At 43.5% G+C, this 19688-nt stretch overlaps 1 pseudogene; it reads left to right on the forward strand.

Moving 5' to 3' along the window:
* The first annotated feature begins 3365 nt into the window (after positions 1-3365).
* LOC129819473 (probable 39S ribosomal protein L24, mitochondrial) lies at positions 3366-14817 on the forward strand (annotated as a pseudogene).
* Positions 14818-19688: the final 4871 nt, after the last annotated feature.

The following is a 19688-nucleotide window of genomic DNA, read 5'->3' on the forward strand; positions in this document are numbered from 1 at the left end:
TCTGTGTCATTTGTTGAATTTAGGCTTACTGCAGAAAATCTCATTTTAACGCATTTGAACGCTTCACAGTATTATGTTATTAATGTAAGCTTCGTTGAGTAGGATTTAACAGAAAATGGCTCCAGGCTGTTCTCCATATAAATTGGCCATTGTGCTGTGTTGTGAAACAGTTTTTTTAACAAAGATATGCTTGTGTTCCATAAGTCTTCATAGTCAAAAGACTGACCATGTATCAATTTGTAGGCCTGTTTAAACGCAGCCTCAGTACCATATGCAAAAAGGTACTTAGATGGGCTTGATAGATGGCTTGCTACAATGAACTGATAAGATGACTGGACTCAACATGATCAGATTGCTTTTCATCAGTAACTTTATGTAATAGACTAGTCTGTCAACTGAACTGGCTCCATATTCTGTAGGTAGGTAATGATGTCATAAGGTGAATGCACCAATTTGTAAGTCGCTCTGGATAAGAGCGTCTGCTAAATGACTTAAATGGAATGTAAATGTAATTGAAGTTTTCCCGTTTGTCCACTGGGTGGCAACCACTACACACAAACAGCCACTCAACTGACACCAGTTTAGCATTAGTCTTTGAATCACTTTGTGATGATGGCAAGATTCCAACTAGATGTATAGTAGGTAATATTCAGTAATCTGCACTGACATTAACCATGTGTGTTTTATCATGATACTTAGAAGAAAAGAACATCAATAGATAGTTATTACCAGGCATCCTTAGTCTCTCACACACAAGATATCCTTAACTCTGTGTATGGTTGTATTTTCACAGGGACATGAGACTGTAACACCCCAGTGCTCACAGCAATCTATTGTCTCACTCAATACCTGAAAATTGATTCTGTAGATTTACAGAGGAGAGACAATTCACTGTGACTTAAGTATTTTCAAAAGGTTAACGATCAATTCTTTGCAGCAAAGCATCAGCCCAACTAAGCAAGATTACTTTAGTCTAACCTGCAACAGGCATGCCCGCTGCTAGGCTCAAGGTGGCAGAGGTTATCATCCCGATAGTGAGTGGAAAAATGTACGAGGTGTTGACTGAAGAAAGGGAAACCATACAGTCTGGATTCTGTGTGAGGACAAGCAGAGATTCTAAATTGGACTGCTCTGAAGAGGAGTATGAGCAGACGGGCTGTCCTCAGGGACTGTTCTCCTGAAAATGCTGGAATATTTCTGGAGAAATACATAGGGGACAGGCTCCATGGATAAGAGCGTAAACACCTAGAAGATATTACAGTGTTTGCAGAATGTGCAGTAGAGGCCACAAACGACAAGTTCTCGATCCCAAACACTCTTCTCTGGATCTTTACAGAGGAATCCAGTGGGGACCTGAAACAACTGACTATTGGAAAAACTAGTTCTCATAAAACGTAAAGCATTGACACACATATAAAACAATCTAATTTTCGTGTGATCATTACAGCAAAGTAACTAGTTCATTTTGTCAGTTGTATTATGATGGTTAAACATGGGACATGACATGAGGCTCAAGATATTGAATATATCCAACTTACTGATTTCACTATCAAACTGTCAAACCAGCCAATAATCAAAGTAAGAAATGAAAGTCACAAACTGGGCAAATTGTGTGGATACAGTTGTCGAACAGCTTCCAGTGCTGAATGGCTTCGACTGGACATTTGAATATTTAAATAGCATTAAATAAAAGGATCACAATGGAAATAAGACTAGGCTTTGTGCTTCATTCATTATAATTCTAATGTATGTATTGTACACATGCCAGGACCTTTGCGGCTACGCTACATGTATTTTCTTTTTTTAGGGGGGGGGGGGGGGTGAGTTCACATTACACATATGGCCATATCCATGCCAGACTTTAGTAACACATTTGACATAGTCACACACTTCATTAATTTAAATGAATGGAAAATTGAAAGTGTTCCTGTCATTCCATGAAGGAGGTAAATACACTACATAACCAAAATAATGTGGACACCTGCTCATTGAACATCTCATTCCAAAATCATGGCCATTAATATGGAGTTGGTCCCCATTTTCTGCTATAACAGCCTCCACTCTTCTGGGAAGGTTTTCCACCAGATGTTGGAACATTGCTGCAGGGACTTGCTTCCATTTAGCCACAAGAGCATTAGTGAGGTCGGGCATTGATGTTGGGCAGCTAGGCCTGGCTCGCAGTCGGCGTTCCCTATTCATCTCAAAGGTGTTCGATGGGGTTGAAGTCAGGGCTCTGTGCAGGCCAATCAAGTTCTTCCACACCAATCTCGACAAACCATTTCTGTATGGACCTCGCGTTGCGCACGAGGGCATTGTCATGCTGAAACAGGAAAGGGCCTTCCACAAACTGTTGCCACAAACTTGGAAGCACAGACTTGTCTAGAATGTAAATGTACAGTTGAAGTCGGAAGTTTACATACACCTTAGCCAAATACATTTAAACTCAGTTTTTCACAATTCCTGACATTTAATCCTAGTAAAAATTCCCTGTCTTAGGTCAGTTAGGATCACCACTTATTTTAAGAATGTGAAATGTCAGAATAATAGTAGAGAGAATGATTTATTTCAGCTTTTATTTCTTTCATCACATTCACAGTGGGTCAGAAGTTTACATACACTCAATCAATATTTGGTAGCATTGCCTTTAAAATTGTTTAACTTGGGTCAAATTTTCCTGGTAGCCTTCCACAAGCTTCCAACAATAAATTGGGTGAATTTTGGCCCATTCCTCCTGACAGAGCTGGTGTAACTGTGTCAGGTTTGTAGGCCTCCTTGCTCGCACACGCTTTTTCAGTTCTGCCCACAAATTTTCTATGGGAATGAGGTCAGGGCTTTGTGATGGCCACTCCAATACCTTGACTTTGTTGTCCTTAAGCCATTTTGCCACATCTTTGGAAGTATGCTTGGGGTCATTGTCCATTTGGAAGACCCATTTGCGACCAAGCTTTAACTTCCTGAATGATGTCTTGAGATGTTGCTTCAATATATCCAGATAATTTTCCATCCTCATGATGCCATCTATTTTGTGAAGTGCACCAGTCCCTTCTGCAGCAAAGCACCCCCACAACATGATGCTGCCTCCCCCGTGCTTCACGGTTGGGATGGTGTTATTCGGCTTGCAAGCCTCCCCCTTTTTCCTCCAAACATAACGATGGTCATTATGGCCAAACAGTTCTACTTTTGTTTTATCAGACCAGAGGACATTTCTCTAAAAAGTTCTTCCTTGCTGAGCGGCCTTTCAGGTTATGTCGTTATAGGACTCGTTTTACTGTGGATATAGATACTTTTTTACCTGTTTCCTCCAGCATCTTCACAAGGTTCTTTGCTGTTGTTCTGGGATTGATTTGCACTTTTCGTACCAAAGTATGTTGATCTCCAGGAGACATGACCAGGTTGAGATCCTCTCTGGGAAGGACAAAGGAAAACAGGGCAAAGTGGCCCAGGTCTTCAGACACAGAAACTGGGTCATCCTGGACGGGCTGACCACGGTAAGAATCCCAGTCATGGTTGTAAGAGGGGGTATTTTTTGTCACTTCCATAACAGTGAACACATGCATACACTAAATTCAGTATAAGCACCCAACAATTGTATGCTCTTCTGTAAACATATATACTGTATAACCCAGTTGATACACTGATACAGGGTACAGGTAGTGCCAGCTGATACAGGGTACAGATAGTGCCAGCTATGGTTGTTGTTGCACAGTCCCCTATTTATTTTATCTTTGCATTTTAGAATACTGTCCTGACTACCAAAGAGGAGCTTCGTAAATGCCCAGTTCAATTGCTTAATGGGCTTCCTTCTAACATTTTTATCATACTAGTTTCTAGTGGACTGTCTTTGAACCTGTGTAGCCCTCTCAATAGCTTCCCAGGCCAAGCTACAGTTGCAAAAGCAAAGACCAGGGTCCGGTTTCCCAAAAGCATCTTATGGCTAAGTTCGTTGTTAGAACCAAGAGTGACTTGGTGAGATTGCCATAAAGCCACAGTTATAACAAGCCTGGGCCCGGTTTCCCAAAGGTATCTTCAGGCTAAGTTTGTCGTTAGAAGCATAGGATCCTATGGTTCTAACTATGAACTTAGCCTGAAGATACCTTTGGGAAACTGTGGCTTTGTGGCAAATAACTGTGGCTTTGTGGCAAAAGTGACAATCCATTGTCATGTTTTGGCCTATGATGATAAACAAGTATGGCATGTTTCCGTTAACAAACACTCTTAATAATATAAAAAAGTGTCAGGCTGTGTTACAGGGACAGCGGACAGTGCCGTTATCTCTGCAATGTTTGAATAGATCAAATGAACCCACTATCTCTCCATCTTGGCATTTCAGGTACATTGGGAAATCTGCAGATTACCCGGGGACCTACATTGCCAGTGAGGCTCCCCTCCTACTCTGAGACCATGGGCGGAAATCCCAGGGGGGACGGGGGGGACACGACCCCCCCATCTTGGGAAAAATATGATTTGTCCCCCCCAATATATCACTGTAAACATAACTATGTAATTTCAATAATATTAATAATACGCAATGAAAGCACTTGTGCTGATTATAGACACTTAATAGCGCATTTAAATTTCAAAAGATTGCGACCCCCCCCCCGCCCTTTGCCTCACAATGGTTTGATCCACTGCCAGTTCTTTAGCTGGCAAGGTAATAAAGGGTTCGTATCTACTGCCCGAAAGGGACTTGTACGTAACTGACGTGAGGTTAATTCAGTCAATCCATAGCAGGTCCATAGCAATGTTATTTATTTATTTTTATGTTGGCAGGCTTCACACACTAGTTGAATTTGCAGAGCTAGCGCGCAAACTAAAGCAAACATTAAATATCAAGCTAGCTAGTACCTATTCCATTTATGTGGCGTCGTCAAAGATGGAATCTTTGCTATCGTCAGTTTATTGCAAGATCAGCATGCAGCTGTAGTGCTTCGACGTCCCTGTGATAAGGTTAGCAATAAACTGAAGTCCAAACTGAACAGAACAGAACTACACTCTCTTCTACCATTGTCTTACATATATATAATGGTCTCGTTGCAAAAGATAAATTGTCGCTAGTGAACTTTTTTTATTTTATTTTATTTCACCTTTATTTAACCAGGTAGCAAAGATTATAGCAAACACACAGAAACGGAATTGGTGCTCGCTAGCTTTACAAATTCAGCTATTGTTGGAAGCCAGCCAATATGAAACAAACTATTTAAATTACAAAAGGTTGCAGCATGTGTTGTGTAAATGTGTGTGTGCGCAGCTAGGCCAGCCAGCCAGCCAGGTAGAAATATGGCAGAAAAAAGTAAGAAGACGGACATCAGAGTATTTGTCAGTACACCAAAACGCATAGTAAGAACTCTAGTATCCTAATATCTCAAAGACTAGTTGATAAAATGTTCATAAGAAAGAAGTGAAATGCTAATGGAAATGTTTCACAATGATGTCATTAGGCAGAGCAGGCAACATATGGCACACAGACAGCAGAGCGGGGGACAGATATGCAGGGACAGACTGGCAGGGACAGGGAGTCTCAGGTAAGTTTGTTGAGTCTTTGTTTGGCAACATTATGAAAGGTTCTCAATTTTTTTGACTTGTAAAATAGGGACATAATTGGAAAATGCCATGGATACCCCCACTCTCAACTTAAACTGGTGACTAAACTAAGATTTGTTTACGGCAATGGTATTGCTGTTGTGATTAATTGTGTAGTTTTGGGTACCGGTAGTTAGGAGTACGGCAAACACCTTATTTATTTTCTAGGAGACAGACTGAGTCAGTTAGGGTGGTGAAAGGGAAAGAGCCAGGGAGAGAGACTTCAGAGGACAGTGTCACAGCCACGGCAGGACCAAGTGTCACCCTTGTTGCCAGCAGCACCAGTATAGGGGACAGTGGCACAGCATTGTCCAGTTACCACAGTGATGGCACATAACCATATCAGCCACACCCACAATTTATGGAACCGCAAACTCTTGCCAACAGAGTGTTGACGTTTCAAGAGAGATGGTTTCGCGATTTCCCCTGGCTACATTATAATCCATCAATAAAAGGAGTGTTGTGTTTTCACTGTAGCCAAGGGTTTTGTCACGTTCCTGACCTGTTTTCCTTTGTTTTGTATTCATTTTAGTTGGTCAGGGCGTGAGTTGGGTGGGTTTGTCTATGTTTGTATTTCTATGTGGGGTTTTGTGTTCGGCCTGGTATGATTCTCAATTAGAGACAGGTGTGTATTGTTTGTCTCTAATTGAGAGTCATACAAAGGCAGCCAGGGTTTCACTGGTGTTTTGTGGGTGTTTGTTCCTGTGTCCTCACAGGACAGTTGAAGGTTAGTCACGTTTGTTGTTTTGTAGTTTGTAGTGTCTTGTTTGCTGTTTTTCATTAAAAGATGGCTTATTTCCCTCAATCCGCATCTTGGTCCTATCCATGCTCCTCCTCGTCTAAGGGGGAGAACAACAATGACTGCCTTTACAGAAACACCCACCACAACAGGACCAAGCGGATTGAGGAGAGAGAAAAGGAACTACAGCAATGGGGAAAAGAGGAATGGACTTGGGAGGAGATTCTGGACGGAGAAGGACCCTGGGCACAGCCAGTGGAGTGTCGCCGCCCCAAAGCGGAGCTGGAGGCAGCGAAAGCGGAGAGGCGGCATTATGAGGCGCTTGCAAGGCAGAGTGGCTGGAAACCCGAGAGGCTCACCCAAAAATTTCTTGGGGGGGTGGCTAAAGGGGAGTGTGGCGAAGCCGGGTTGGATACCTGAACCAACTCCCCGGGCTTGCCGTGGAGTAAGAGGGCGTCGTACTGGTCAGACACCGTGTTATGCGGTGAAGCGCACGGTGTCCCCAGTACGCGTGCTTAGCCCAGTGCGGGCTATTCCACCTTGCCGCACTGGGAGGGCTAGATTGGGCATCGAGCCGGATGCCATGAAGCCGGCCCAACGTATCTGGCCTCCAGTACGTCTCCTCGGGCCGGCGTACATGGCACCAGCCTTACAGGTGGTGTCCCCGGTTCGCCTGCATAGCCCAGTGCGGGCTATTCCACCTCGCCGCACTGGCAGGGCTACGGGGTCCATTCAACCTGGTAAGGTTGGGGAGGCTCGGTGCTCAAGAGCACGTGTCCTCCTTCACGGTCCGGTATATCCGGCGCCACCTTCCCACCCCAGCTCAGTACCACCAGTGCCTACACCACGCACCAGGCTTCCAGTGCATCTCCAGAGCCCTGTTCCTCTTCCACGTACTCTCCCTATGGTGCGTGTCTCCAGCCCGGTGCCTCCAGTTCCGGCACCACGCACCAAGCCTCCTGTGCGTCTCCAGAGCCCTGGACGCACTGTTCCTTCTCCCCGCACTCGCCCTGAGGTGCGTGCCCTCAGCCCGGTACCTCCAGTTCTGGTACCACGCACCAGGCCTAGAGTGCGCCACGAGAGTCCAGTGTGCCCTGTTCCTGTTCCCCGCACTCGCCCTGAGGTGCGTGCCCTCAGCCCGGTACCTCCAGTTCCGGTACCACGCACCAGGCCTATAGTGCGTCTCAGCCGGCCAGAGTCTGCCGTCTGCCCAGCGGTGCCTGAACGGCCCGTCTGCCCAGCTCCGTCTGAGCCATCTGTCTGCCCAGCGCCGTCTGAGCCATCTGTCTGCCCAGCGCCGTCTGAGCCATCTGTCTGCCCAGCGCCGTCTGAGCCATCTGTCTGCCCAGCGCCGTCTGAGCCATCTGTCTGCCCAGCGCCATCTGAGTCAGCCGTCTGCCACGAGCCAGTAGAGCCGCCCGTCTGTCCCGAGCCAGTAGAGCCGTCCGTCAGTCAGGAGCCGCTAGAGCCGTCCGTCAGTCAGGAGCTGCCAGAGACGCCCGCCAGTCAGGAGCTGCCAGAGACGCCCGCCAGTCAGGAGCTGCCAGAGACGCCCGCCAGTCAGGAGCTGCCAGAGACGCCCGCCAGTCAGGAGCTGCCAGAGACGCCCGCCAGTCAGGAGCTGCCAGAGACGCCCGCCAGTCAGGAGCTGCCAGAGACGCCCGCCAGTCAGGAGCTGCCCTACAGTCCGGAGCTGCCCTACAGTCCGGAGCTGCCCTACAGTCCGGAGCTGCCCTACAGTCCGGAGCTGCCCTACAGTCCGGAGCTGCCCTACAGTCCGGAGCTGCCACTCAGCCCGGACCTGCCGGAGTCCCTCAGCCAGGACCTGCCGGAGTCCCTCAGCCAGGACCTGCCGCCCCTTATCCCGGTGTTGCCCCTTGTCCCGGTGCTGCCCCTTGTCCCGGTGCTGCCCCTTGTCCCGGTGCTGCCCCTTGTCCCGGTGCTGCCCCTTGTCCCGGTGCTGCCCCTTGTCCCGGTGCTGCCCCTTGTCCCGGTGCTGGTCGCTCATTTAGGTGGTGTTAGTGGGAGGGTGGTCATTGGGAGGGGGATAAAGAAGCGGGGATTGATTATGGTGGGGTGGGGACCACGACCAGCGCCAGAGCCGCCACCGTGGACAGACGCCCACCCAGACCCTCCCCTAGACTTTGTGCTGGTGCGCCCGGAGTTCGCACCTTAAGGGGGGGGTTCTGTCACGTTCCTGACCTGTTTTCCTTTGTTTTGTATTCATTTTAGTTGGTCAGGGCGTGAGTTGGGTGGGTTTGTCTATGTTTGTATTTCTATGTGGGGTTTTGTGTTCGGCCTGGTATGATTCTCAAGTCATACAAAGGCAGCCAGGGTTTCACTGGTGTTTTGTGGGTGTTTGTTCCTGTGTCCTCACAGGACAGTTGAAGGTTAGTCACGTTTGTTGTTTTGTAGTTTGTAGTGTCTTGTTTGCTGTTTTTTCATTAAAAGATGGCTTATTTCCCTCAATCCGCATCTTGGTCCTATCCATGCTCCTCCTCGTTTGAGGAGGAGAACAACATTGACTGCCTTTACAGGTTTTCAAGCCAGCCATCTTTTGGCCAAAGAGCTGATGCTGCCTTCATTAGTGCAGGATTTAGGAACTGGAGAAAAGGCATTGAAAAATTCACAGCACATCAAAATTGCCAAACCCACCGCCACTTTGTAACTGTAACAGCACACCAGCTAAATGCAATCAGTGTCCAGTTATGTCCAGCGCGTGGGGTAAACAGCTGGATGACGCAAGGCATTGCTTGATGAAAATTGTTAGTTCGGTGCGGCATGTAGTAAGACAGGGACAAGCCTTTAGAGGCCACACGGATGACAGTGGGAATTTATACCAGATTTTGAAACTTAGGGCAGAAGAGGATGATCCCATTTTACTGAAGTGGTTAACAGAGCGTACCACAATGTACACAGGCCCCAAAGCGCAGAATGAAATTCTGAACATCATGGCCAATAGTCATTCGAGGCATTGCAGCTGAGATTAGGTCTCTTCCGATTGTACAATTTTCATTAATTGTTGATTATACTCAAGATGTCTCTGGTGCTGAACAGGAGAATGTCTGTCTGCATTATGTTGACCATGACCTTGTCCCTCACAAGTTTATTGGGCTATACAGGGTGTCGGAGACAACAGGCGAGGGCATTGCGAAAGTGCCAACTGATGTGTTGTTGAGGAAACCCGCAAACATATGCTCGGTTCTTTTGTTCAGTAGTGTGTATAGCAGTGGTTCTCAACCTTTTTGGGGTACTGGAACCCCTGCATATTTTGAGGCAAGGCAGGCAACGTTTTGCGCGGTCCTCAGGGACCTCCACCCCCTCTATATTATATGTAAACTTACTGGAAACCTTGTGGTACTGACTACATTCATTACACTTTTTTATTTCACGGACCCCTTGCAATTAGTCCATGGAGCCCTGTTTGAGAACCCATGGTGTAATTGATAGTTCTTTTGTTTAGTAGTTTTTAGTACACTTACAAATGATTTATTTCATGTTATTTTATTTAAAATTGCATACTTTGTGCGACATACTTGTCCATAGCTGCTGTTTGAAGAGTTGAGACACTGACTGAAGGATATTTTGGTTGATTTATTTGGGTTTTTCATTGAAGTAGTTATTTTGCTTTTAGAACTGTACTTATTTTAAGCTTTTTGTTCTTGTAAAGATATTGTATTAGACTCAGGCCAGGTGGACATATTTAATGACTATATAAATGTATCAGAAAAAGTCAAATTAAAAGGTCAATTCAATACGGAGACCAACTTTGTGATGGTTCTCAATGGAGATTCTTTTAGATGTGATCACACCATGTTCATTGTATTTATGAAAACTACACCCATACAGTGTACAGTGTACTACACCCATTGTCACCTACTGACCTTTCTTGATATTGCTGGTTGTAAGTACGAATACCTGCATACATACTGGACTGGTAAGGAGCACTGCTATAACTATTATTAGTAGTAGAATTATAATGATTTAAACATTTGAACAAGTTGGGAAAACCCTTCAGTTAACTACTGTACCTATCAATTATCCAGTTGTAGGAATTATGGTTCCTCAATATACATTTAACAACGTATGCTATGTGTTACAGCACTACTTTTGGTGTCCCCCTCAGGAATTGCTCTTGAGAAAATTTAATGTAATTGTCCCCTCCAAGGTTGATCTCAGATTTCCGCCCCTGTCTGAGACATCTCACTCGTCGACCCCACTGACAGGTGAGTCCCAGAGCAGTATGGGGAAGTTCAGATTCTAACATTGTTCTAAGCCCATGGTTACCAACCCTGTTCCTAGATAGTTGCTGGGTGTGCAGGCTTTGGTAACAGCCCAGTATTAAACAAATTATTCAGTTACCAGGGATTAATTTTGAATATTTCATGTTATTCAAACCTTTACCACAGGGTGGTGTAGAAAACACCCATGCAAATTTGAAACGACTGCCCCGCTAAGAGCTGAACAACAGCCTGCTCACCCAGTAGCTATCCAGAACCACTCCATGCTCAGAGTTTCGATTTTCAGTTGATTTTATGTGCAGGGCTTGGATTTAAAGGTGCAATAAGTAGGATTTTTGTCCACAGATGTATCCACATTTCTATTGTATTTAAATAGTTAGTGAATTCTTTGATCCTAACCCTGACTGATCCCGACTACTTTAGTACTGAGTTTGATACCAAGCCTGACTCCTGTCTGTTGCTCCATCAGGAAACCGACCGAGGTGGAGTGGAGGTTCACAGAGGAAGGGGAGAAGGTGCGCGTCTCCCTCAGGGCGGGCCGCATTGTCCCCAAACCAGTGTTCCAGCGCAGAGATGGCATCGTACCGCAGTAGTAGAACGGTGAGTGTGCGTATGGGGAGGGAGGAACCAGAGGCTAGAGGAAGCGCAAAGAAATCTAGATGGATTGAGTTGAGAGTCAAGCTTGTCAAAAATTTGGGTCAGGATGAGTGAGTACAAAAGCAGAACACAAGCTATATTTTGGGTTCTAATGGGACTGTTGAACTAAGATCATGAGGGATTAATAAATTATATTATTCAATGGGTAATTTATAAGTAAAACAATTAATGGAGCAACTGCAGATCTCAATATCAAATCATTTCCGGGTAACAATTTAGTACCTTTCTGTAATATTTTTCCATTACAATTGTCAAAAATAAACAAAAATTGCTTTTTAGCAAAAAAACATTTCTCAAGCTAGAATTTTGCTAGGGCTGTCTGGGACTGGTTTGAGAGAGGGACCTAATTGGAGGGGCCTAATGGGAGGGATATCTAACCTCAAAACTAGCTGTTATTGGCAGAGAGGTTTAGAACTATCTTTTTTATTGGTCTATTAACAAATGTACTGCCTAGCATGCCAAAACTCCATCCCTCCAAAACAGGCTGAAATTTCAGGCTGAAATTTCAGGCTGTCTTTTCAAACAGCTCTTACACTAAAAAGGACATTATCATAATTGTCACAATTTCACAGTATTAGTCAAACAGTGTGGAAATATATAAATACATAACACGTGAAAATCACGTTTTTGACTGCAGTGAGCCTTTAACTTATACCGCCTGGTGAAGTCACCAGCCAGGCCATAACTCCACCCATGGAGAACCTGCTGATTAGAAGGTCCTGTGTAGATTAGATTTTTTCAAATGTTTCAAACTTTTACAATGTTAGTTTCATCAGCTGTTGTACAAATATGACACAAAAAACACAGAAAACTTCATGTTGAATGCACTGGGCCTTTTATTCGTTTTATTATATAAATGTCAGATTTGTGCTGAAGTAAAAATTTCCTGCGTCTCAAGATTTTGCTATTCTGCGATCGCATTTTAGCAAAATCAACAATTCCCCGCATATTGTGCAAGGGCTTGCAAATTTGGCAAATTACAGCATAAAACAATATAATCATCGTATAAAACTGATCGATCGCGCACTACAAGAACCAATCTCAACCAATCTCACAGATTTACCGCATAATATGGTTCAATCAAGCCACAAGTCAAACCTTTTCCCTCATCAGCACGTTTCTGTGACAAAAAAAAATATGCGGAATACTGGAAGGACTGCTCTGGCAGTTGGATGAAATGGGCTGTGGGATTAGGGTGATGTGTACCATATGACAGATTGTGGAAGTTACAGTGCCTTCAGAAAGTATTCATACCCCTAGACTTATTCCACATTTTGTTGTGTTACAGCCCGAATTCAATTTTTTTTAAATTTTTTAAAAAATAAGCTAATTTATTTAAAATAAAATATCACACCCTGAGTCAATACTTCATAGAAGCCCCTTTGGCAGCGATTACAGCTGTGAGTCTTTCTGGGTAAATCTCTAAGAGCGTTCTACACCTAGATTGCGCAACATTTGCCCATTATTCTTTCTGAAATTCTTCAAGCTCTGTCAAATTGGTTGTTGATCATTGCTAGACAACCATTTTCAGATTTAAGTCAGAACTGTAAATCAGCCAATCAGGAACATTCAAGATTTAGCCTTGTGTGTTCGGTTACTGTCCTGCTGAAAGGTGAATTCATCTCCCAGTGTCTGGTGGAAAGCACACTAAACCAGGGTTTCCTCTAGGATTTTGCCTGTGCTTAGCTCCATTCTTTTTTATCCTGAAATCTCCCCATTCCTTAACGATTACAAGCATACCCATAACATGATGCAGCCACCACAATGCTTGAAAATATGGAGTGTTACTCAGTAATGTGTTGTATTGGATTTGCTACAAACATAACACTTTTTAAACATTACAAAAGTTAATTGCTTAGTTACTTGTTGCAAAAAGAATGCATGTTTTGGAATATTTTTTATTCTGTACAGGCTTCCTTCTGTTCACTCTGTCAGTTAGGTTAGTGGAGATTCTACAATGTTGTTATACATCCTCAGTTTTCTCCTATCACAGCCATTGAACTCTGTAACTGTTTTAAAGTCACCATAGGCCTCATGCTTAAATCCCTGAGCGGTTTCCTCCTCTCCGGCAGCAGTGACTGTAGTGACTTGATGTATTGATACACCATCCAAAGTGTAATTAATAACTTCACCATGCTCAAAGGGATATTCCATTTATTTTTACCCACCTCCCAATAGGTTCCCTACTTTGCGAAACATTGGAAGTCCTACCTGATCTTTGTGGTTGAATCTGTGTTTGAAATTCACTGTTTCACTGAAGCATGTTAAACACAGTGAGTCCATAAAACGTATGTGACTTTTAAAGCACATTTCTACTCCTGAATTTATTCAGGTTTGCCATAACAAAGGGGTTGAATACTTATTGACTCACTCATACTTCCTCTTTGACATTATGCTGTATTGTGTGTAGGCCAATGACAAAAAAAAATCTTAATTTGATCAATTTTAAATTTAGTCTGTAAAAAAAAAAAAAGTGAATTAAGTCAAGGGGTGTGAATACTTTCTGAAGGCACTGTAGGTGAGTTGGGTCAGCGACATGCTTGTATACTCAGTGTAAGTATACATACACACCCTTCCTTCTGAATTGACACCCCTAATTTTGGAATCCCCTTTTTTGGTTGATGTCTGCCATCCCAGACGGACACTAGTCCGGAGGACACACTGGAAAAGACTTACACGCCCTCCCTCAAGACTCTGGAGGAGGAGGTGATGGAGAAGCTGGGCATCGAAGAGCCCAGGCGGAACCGGAAGACTTACTGGTACTGAGGGGCGAGACCCTCTGGTGTCTGGGCCACACAGCCACGGGTTGGGTTGGGGAATTGCATCCATGGTCTCCCTCTTCTTATTTCCACATTGGTCACAACGGGAGAAAAAGTGACTGACTGCTCTTTATGGACTTACTGTAGGCCTATATCTGTGTGTTAAAGACATGTTACCAGTTCCACATGGCTCAGTCTAGATGGATACCAGTGGAAACAGGTTGAGGGAGTACAGTAACGACGATGGGAACCATCATGTGCACACAGATATGAAACTGGATTACTGATCCTGTTTCAGGCAGAAATTCAGCAGAATTCAATATTCATGATGCTTTCAGAGTCTGTCTTACATGTTTTGATTCGTATTCATGTCATGAATATGTGTCTAAGCAATACACAATCCTGTTCTTGATTTGACTTGACGTTTTCCTAGAGAATGGGAAATCAAAAATGAACAACAGAAATAAGCCTCATGTTTCTGTGCTACAAATTGAGGATGTACAACGCTGTAAATGCTACATCTGCACTTGTTGTTGAATTGGCTACTTTAGTTATCCATTCAGATGTTTAACAAGTGGTCTTGTCAAAGCATCCCTAAGCAAACCTACGGCTGAGACTTAGATGAATATGTGTGAAGCTGCAATGACGTCTCGTTGTTACCAAAACTGCACAATCAGCAACTAACTAAATCTTTTTAAACAGGGGTTTACTTTGCAGGGCAGAACTTGGCATTTGAGGGACAGTTTGACTGATAGAGAGCTCCGAATTTGACAGACGGTCTGAAATCAGAGTTAACAAAGATGTCAAGGCTCTAACGGTCGAGCCAAAGCAAACGCAGCGGCAGGGGAAAAAAATAAGCTGCCAGCCTCTTGTAAAAGGGTCTAGGAGGCTGAAGCAGAAAATACCTTAAGTCATTACTCATCTTGGGAAAGCTCACAGCCACTTTGGCCATTTATTATATGTTAAAAATAGATATATTATACTTCTGGGGCCAGGTTGTAATAATGGCCTTTAGCCATGTTAAACTTTAAGACAAATGTCTGTGTCTCTCTTTCCAATCTGTCTGGAGGAAAGAGGCGAAGGACCAAGTAATGAAGAAACTCCAGAAGTAAATCCCTAGCTAGGGAGTGGCATGGAGCGAGAAGTCTTCTCAATAGGCCCACACTTGCCTCATTTGACTAGCAGGACTCTCCAACCCTGTTCCTGGAGAACTACTGTCCTGTAGGTTCACTCCAACCCTAATCTAGCACACCTGATTCAAATAATTAGCTGGTTGACAAGTTTAATTAGTTTAGTTACAACTGGGGTTGGATTGAAAACCTACAGGAGGGTAGCTCTCCAGGAACAGGGTTGGAGAGCCCTGGACTAGGGTGTGTCGTTTTATATACCGTCACCTCTATGGGAAGTTGGATATGTGTGACGTTGACGTTATTCAAACTCTTACCACAAGGTGGTGCACAAAACACTCCAAGTTTTAGATGATGGCCAAGAAGGGGAAAGCCCCCATAAAAAACAATAGTGATTTACAATTGATTATTGATATTCTGTCAGTCAACCCCATAACCTACTGTTTACCTTAGTCAACTGAAAAGCAGTCTTCTTAAGTCCATTTCCATCCACAGTTTTTATGTGAATAAAGTCATACCATATAAAACAAGTCAGGACAGCTGTGATGGAAACAGGAAATTTTGGTACAATTTTATAAAAGCCAACAGATAATTTGTTCGTTTGATATGGTGGGATCTTTTTGTTTTGGTAAAATTAATTATGCAAGAAATGGTGGTGGAAACGCCTTCATGCAGAAATATGGATATATTAACCATCATATCAAAGATCATATGGAAGTATACTTGGGAGTCACGCGATGACATGGTGTGTGGTGCTCCCAATAAGACTCAGAAACCATGCCGTTTATTAGGCTACAGAGGAAATAAGTTATGACGCACTTCACAGGGTTGTGAAAGTGCGGGATCTTGGTGCTGCTTTTCAATACATATCGAGGGTCTTATTCTGGTTCTGGTGACATGATGAATGATGCTTGACTGCCGTTTGACAAATAGAAATATTATTGCTCTTTAATAACCTCATCATGAAGACCAACCTACCCGAACTGTATCTGCGAGCTATTGGCTAGAGCGTAGATGTCAAAACCAGAGTAGGCACATTCGCAATTTAACGCAACAGACGTTGTGACAAAACTATCCGTTGAGTTGAAAATGCTATGGAAAACACATTGAACATTAGATTTTTATTCGTTACATGAAAAAGTACATTGTGTGCATTACGTCATCACGCACATATTTTTTATCTGCAACAAGTCCGTTTGGTGGAAACACCATTGGTGGGGAATTGCGCATATTTTCTTTATGCGGATTTTCGAATATTCGCATGCAAATCTATCGCAAATTGGATGGAAACCTAGATACTGTGACATCCTGCTTGACTATTTACATATTCATAAATGTATACTGTAGATCCAGGTGATGCTTAGATTAGTTGAAGCTCATAAATAAACCCTCCTGCCAAACCTCACCTAAAGACATCCCGTCTCCAGAACTCACATTATAATTTGCATTATACTCCCTCCCTTTTTGTCAAGTGGCTTTCTGTGTGTCTTCTTGGTTATTAACTTGTCAATTTTCATGCGTGTATGTCTTTGATTAAATGCCTAGCTTGTCTTGTCTGTCCACTTTAAAATATCCCATTTTCTCTGTAGCCATACTCTGCACTATGAACAAAGGAATACATCACATGCAGACTGCACACATGCACACTTTTTGTGCCACAGTTTGCTATGCTATCGGGGTGGTCTGCCATGAATCATCTTCTGTTTGACTCTCAGGATCAACCAGACGTGTGTGTGGCTATAAACCCTCATAACCCTAATGTATATTATTCTTCCAAACACCACAGCTGACATGTTATATTCACTGGTTTCCATTCCACCCAGGGAAAAGTGCTTCCTAGGTTTCCAACTGCAGGAGAAACTATTATCACCGCTAGCCGGTGAGACAAGAGAAATGATGTGTCACGTGTCATATAAATACATCATTACCTCATTCATGGTCATCCATATCCTCCCTTGGTCAATGAATTGCCATCATCTTCTGGGAGTATGACTAGCCAGAGGTTTGGCCAGAGCAGTCAGCTTCTTACTGTAAGTGAGACAAGCACAGTTATTTGCCCAGGTTTTTCCCGGTTATCCAGTTTTCCACCGCTATTTGCATCCAAGGAAAAAGAACAGCGAGTCAGCTAAAAGTCTGGCTTTGTGGTTTCTTTAAAAGGGAAGGAATGAATGGGGAAAATGACTTAACAGCTGGCCTCTTTTCCCACTGTCGTGTGAGTGCATTATGGATCGCGGCGTAGGAATATGGCGAGTCAGAGGAGGCCTATAGCAGACAGAACTCTTGCCTGTGTGTGTTGAGATCTCTGTCGCTCTTTCTGAATTCAACTGAAGAAGCTATAGTGGCATGGATACTGCAATAACTTACATTACCAAAGCAAACGTATAGGGAGGGACATATTGTACGAACAATGACAGAAAATTCTCCCTATCTGGAATTCTCAATATTTAATTGTCATTACAAATGAAAAAACATTTCCCAACAACCCATCTTTGAGCCTGCACAGTAATGATAAAAGTGACCTATAAAATATGCCACCCTGTATTTTCCTTTATGTGGTAAATAAGCAGGAACTGTAACAGTTAAATAAGACCGCTGAGAGTGACTCAGATGGGCTAAATTACAGACTTCGAATATACACAACTCGGTTCCTTCTAATTTAGGTGATATACTTGGGTAACCCTGCCTGTCCATGGAAAACAAATGCATCCCACCTGTAGGCATGGATTAAGTAAAATGTTTGTCTACCTACTGATTGTAGGTTATTTGTTTCAAGGAGTTCCAGCATATTTCTGAAGCAATGTTGAACCGCATTTGAAATCACGCCCATGAGTCACTTAATGACCTGTGTGCTACCAGATGATGGTTTCTGTGTGTCTATAGCACAGGAAGTTGGTGGGACCTTAATTGGGGAGAACGGGCTCGTCGTAATGGCTGGATCGGAATAGGTGGAATGGTATCAAACACATGGTTTCCATGTGTTTGATGCCATTCCATTCGCTGTGTTCCAGCCATTATTATGAGCCGTCCTCCCCTCAGCAGCCTCCACTGGCTATGGTTACTTGCATGTCAGAAAATGTTTATATTATAACTGAGGAATGCATCTGGTTTTGTTTGGTCGGATCCATTTAACGTGGCTTCCCTCACCGAAGGGTATTTGGTTATTATTGGTCACGAATTGAAACTGAATTAATTCACAGTGGCAGTTTTTTTCTGGGCACATTCATTGGGCCTCATGTAAGCTAAGAAACTGTGCTTATTTCTTAACATAATAATTCTCAAAGCTTTTTCACTCTGAGACGTGGCACAAATAGTCTTGTGCTTTAGGACCACCAATCACCCTCGTTCAATGTGTATTTAGTCGTCCACCTGGATGCCTGAATAAACCAGCCAGGTCCTCAAAAGGAAAACGCCTCTGTCCTTATAACATCGGGCACACAGCCATGCAATCTCTATAGACAAACATTGGCAGTAGAATGGCCTTACTGAAGAGCTCAGTGACTTTCAACGTGGCACCATCATAGGATGCCACCTTTCCAACAAGTCAGATCGTCAAATTTCTGCCCTGCTAGAGCTGCCCCGGTCAACTGTAAGTGCTGTGAAGTGGAAATGTCTAGGAGCAACAACGGCTCTGCCACGAAGTGGTAGGCCACACAAGCTCACAGAACGGGACCGCCGAGTGCTTAAGTGCGTAAAAAATTGTCTGTCCTCGGTTGCAACACTCACTAATGAATTCCAAACTGCCCCTGGAAGCAACATCAGTACAATAATTGGGTTTCCATGGCCGAGCAGCCACACACAAGCCTAAGATCACCATGCCCAATGCCAAGCGTCGGCTGGAGTGGTGTAAAGCTCGCCGCCATTGGACTCTGGAGCATTGGAAACATGTTCTCTGGGGTGATGAATCACGCTTAGGGTTGCAAAGGGTCGGAAACTTTCCGGTACATTTCCATGGGAAGTTAAGCCCGGGAATTGTGTAATGTTGCTTAAATTCATCAAAAAAGTTTGCTTAAAACAGTGAACCTTTTTTGTGGGATACACATAAGGCAATTCTAGGTCTTGTGGCATATTTTGGTTAAACTATCCCCAAATCAATCTAATTGCAACCCTCTGCATGCACAGTGCATTCTTCCATCACATATGCAGTGCACTGTTCCAACACATGTACAGCTGATTCTCAAGATCTTGCACACTAATGAGATGCTATTGAGCCCACACTACTACACTGTCTGAGCCAAGGACTACATGCTTTCTGGTAAGTTTTGATTACAATACTGGGTGGGGTGAATATATTTTATATGACATACATGATAGGCTAACTAGTAAATAGTAGCCTACAGCAAAGTGTGTTTAAATAATTTCTAACTTGTTAACAATTTCTGCTAGTTAGTTTTTGCTACCATGTGGGTTTTAGCTTGCTTGAGCCTGCTAACTGAGGAGTGTTAATTCACCTGTTTCCATATGTTTAATTTTAAAACATTTATTTTACAAAGGAGTTGTTTAATCTAACTGCTTAACTATTTATCTGTACATGGAATTGTATTTTTTTGTTTTTTTACAAAAACAGGAAAATGCCATGGGCACTAAC

The sequence above is a fragment of the Salvelinus fontinalis genome, chromosome 22 (assembly GCF_029448725.1).
Source record: "Salvelinus fontinalis isolate EN_2023a chromosome 22, ASM2944872v1, whole genome shotgun sequence".
Classification (NCBI taxonomy): Eukaryota; Metazoa; Chordata; class Actinopteri; order Salmoniformes; family Salmonidae; genus Salvelinus; species Salvelinus fontinalis.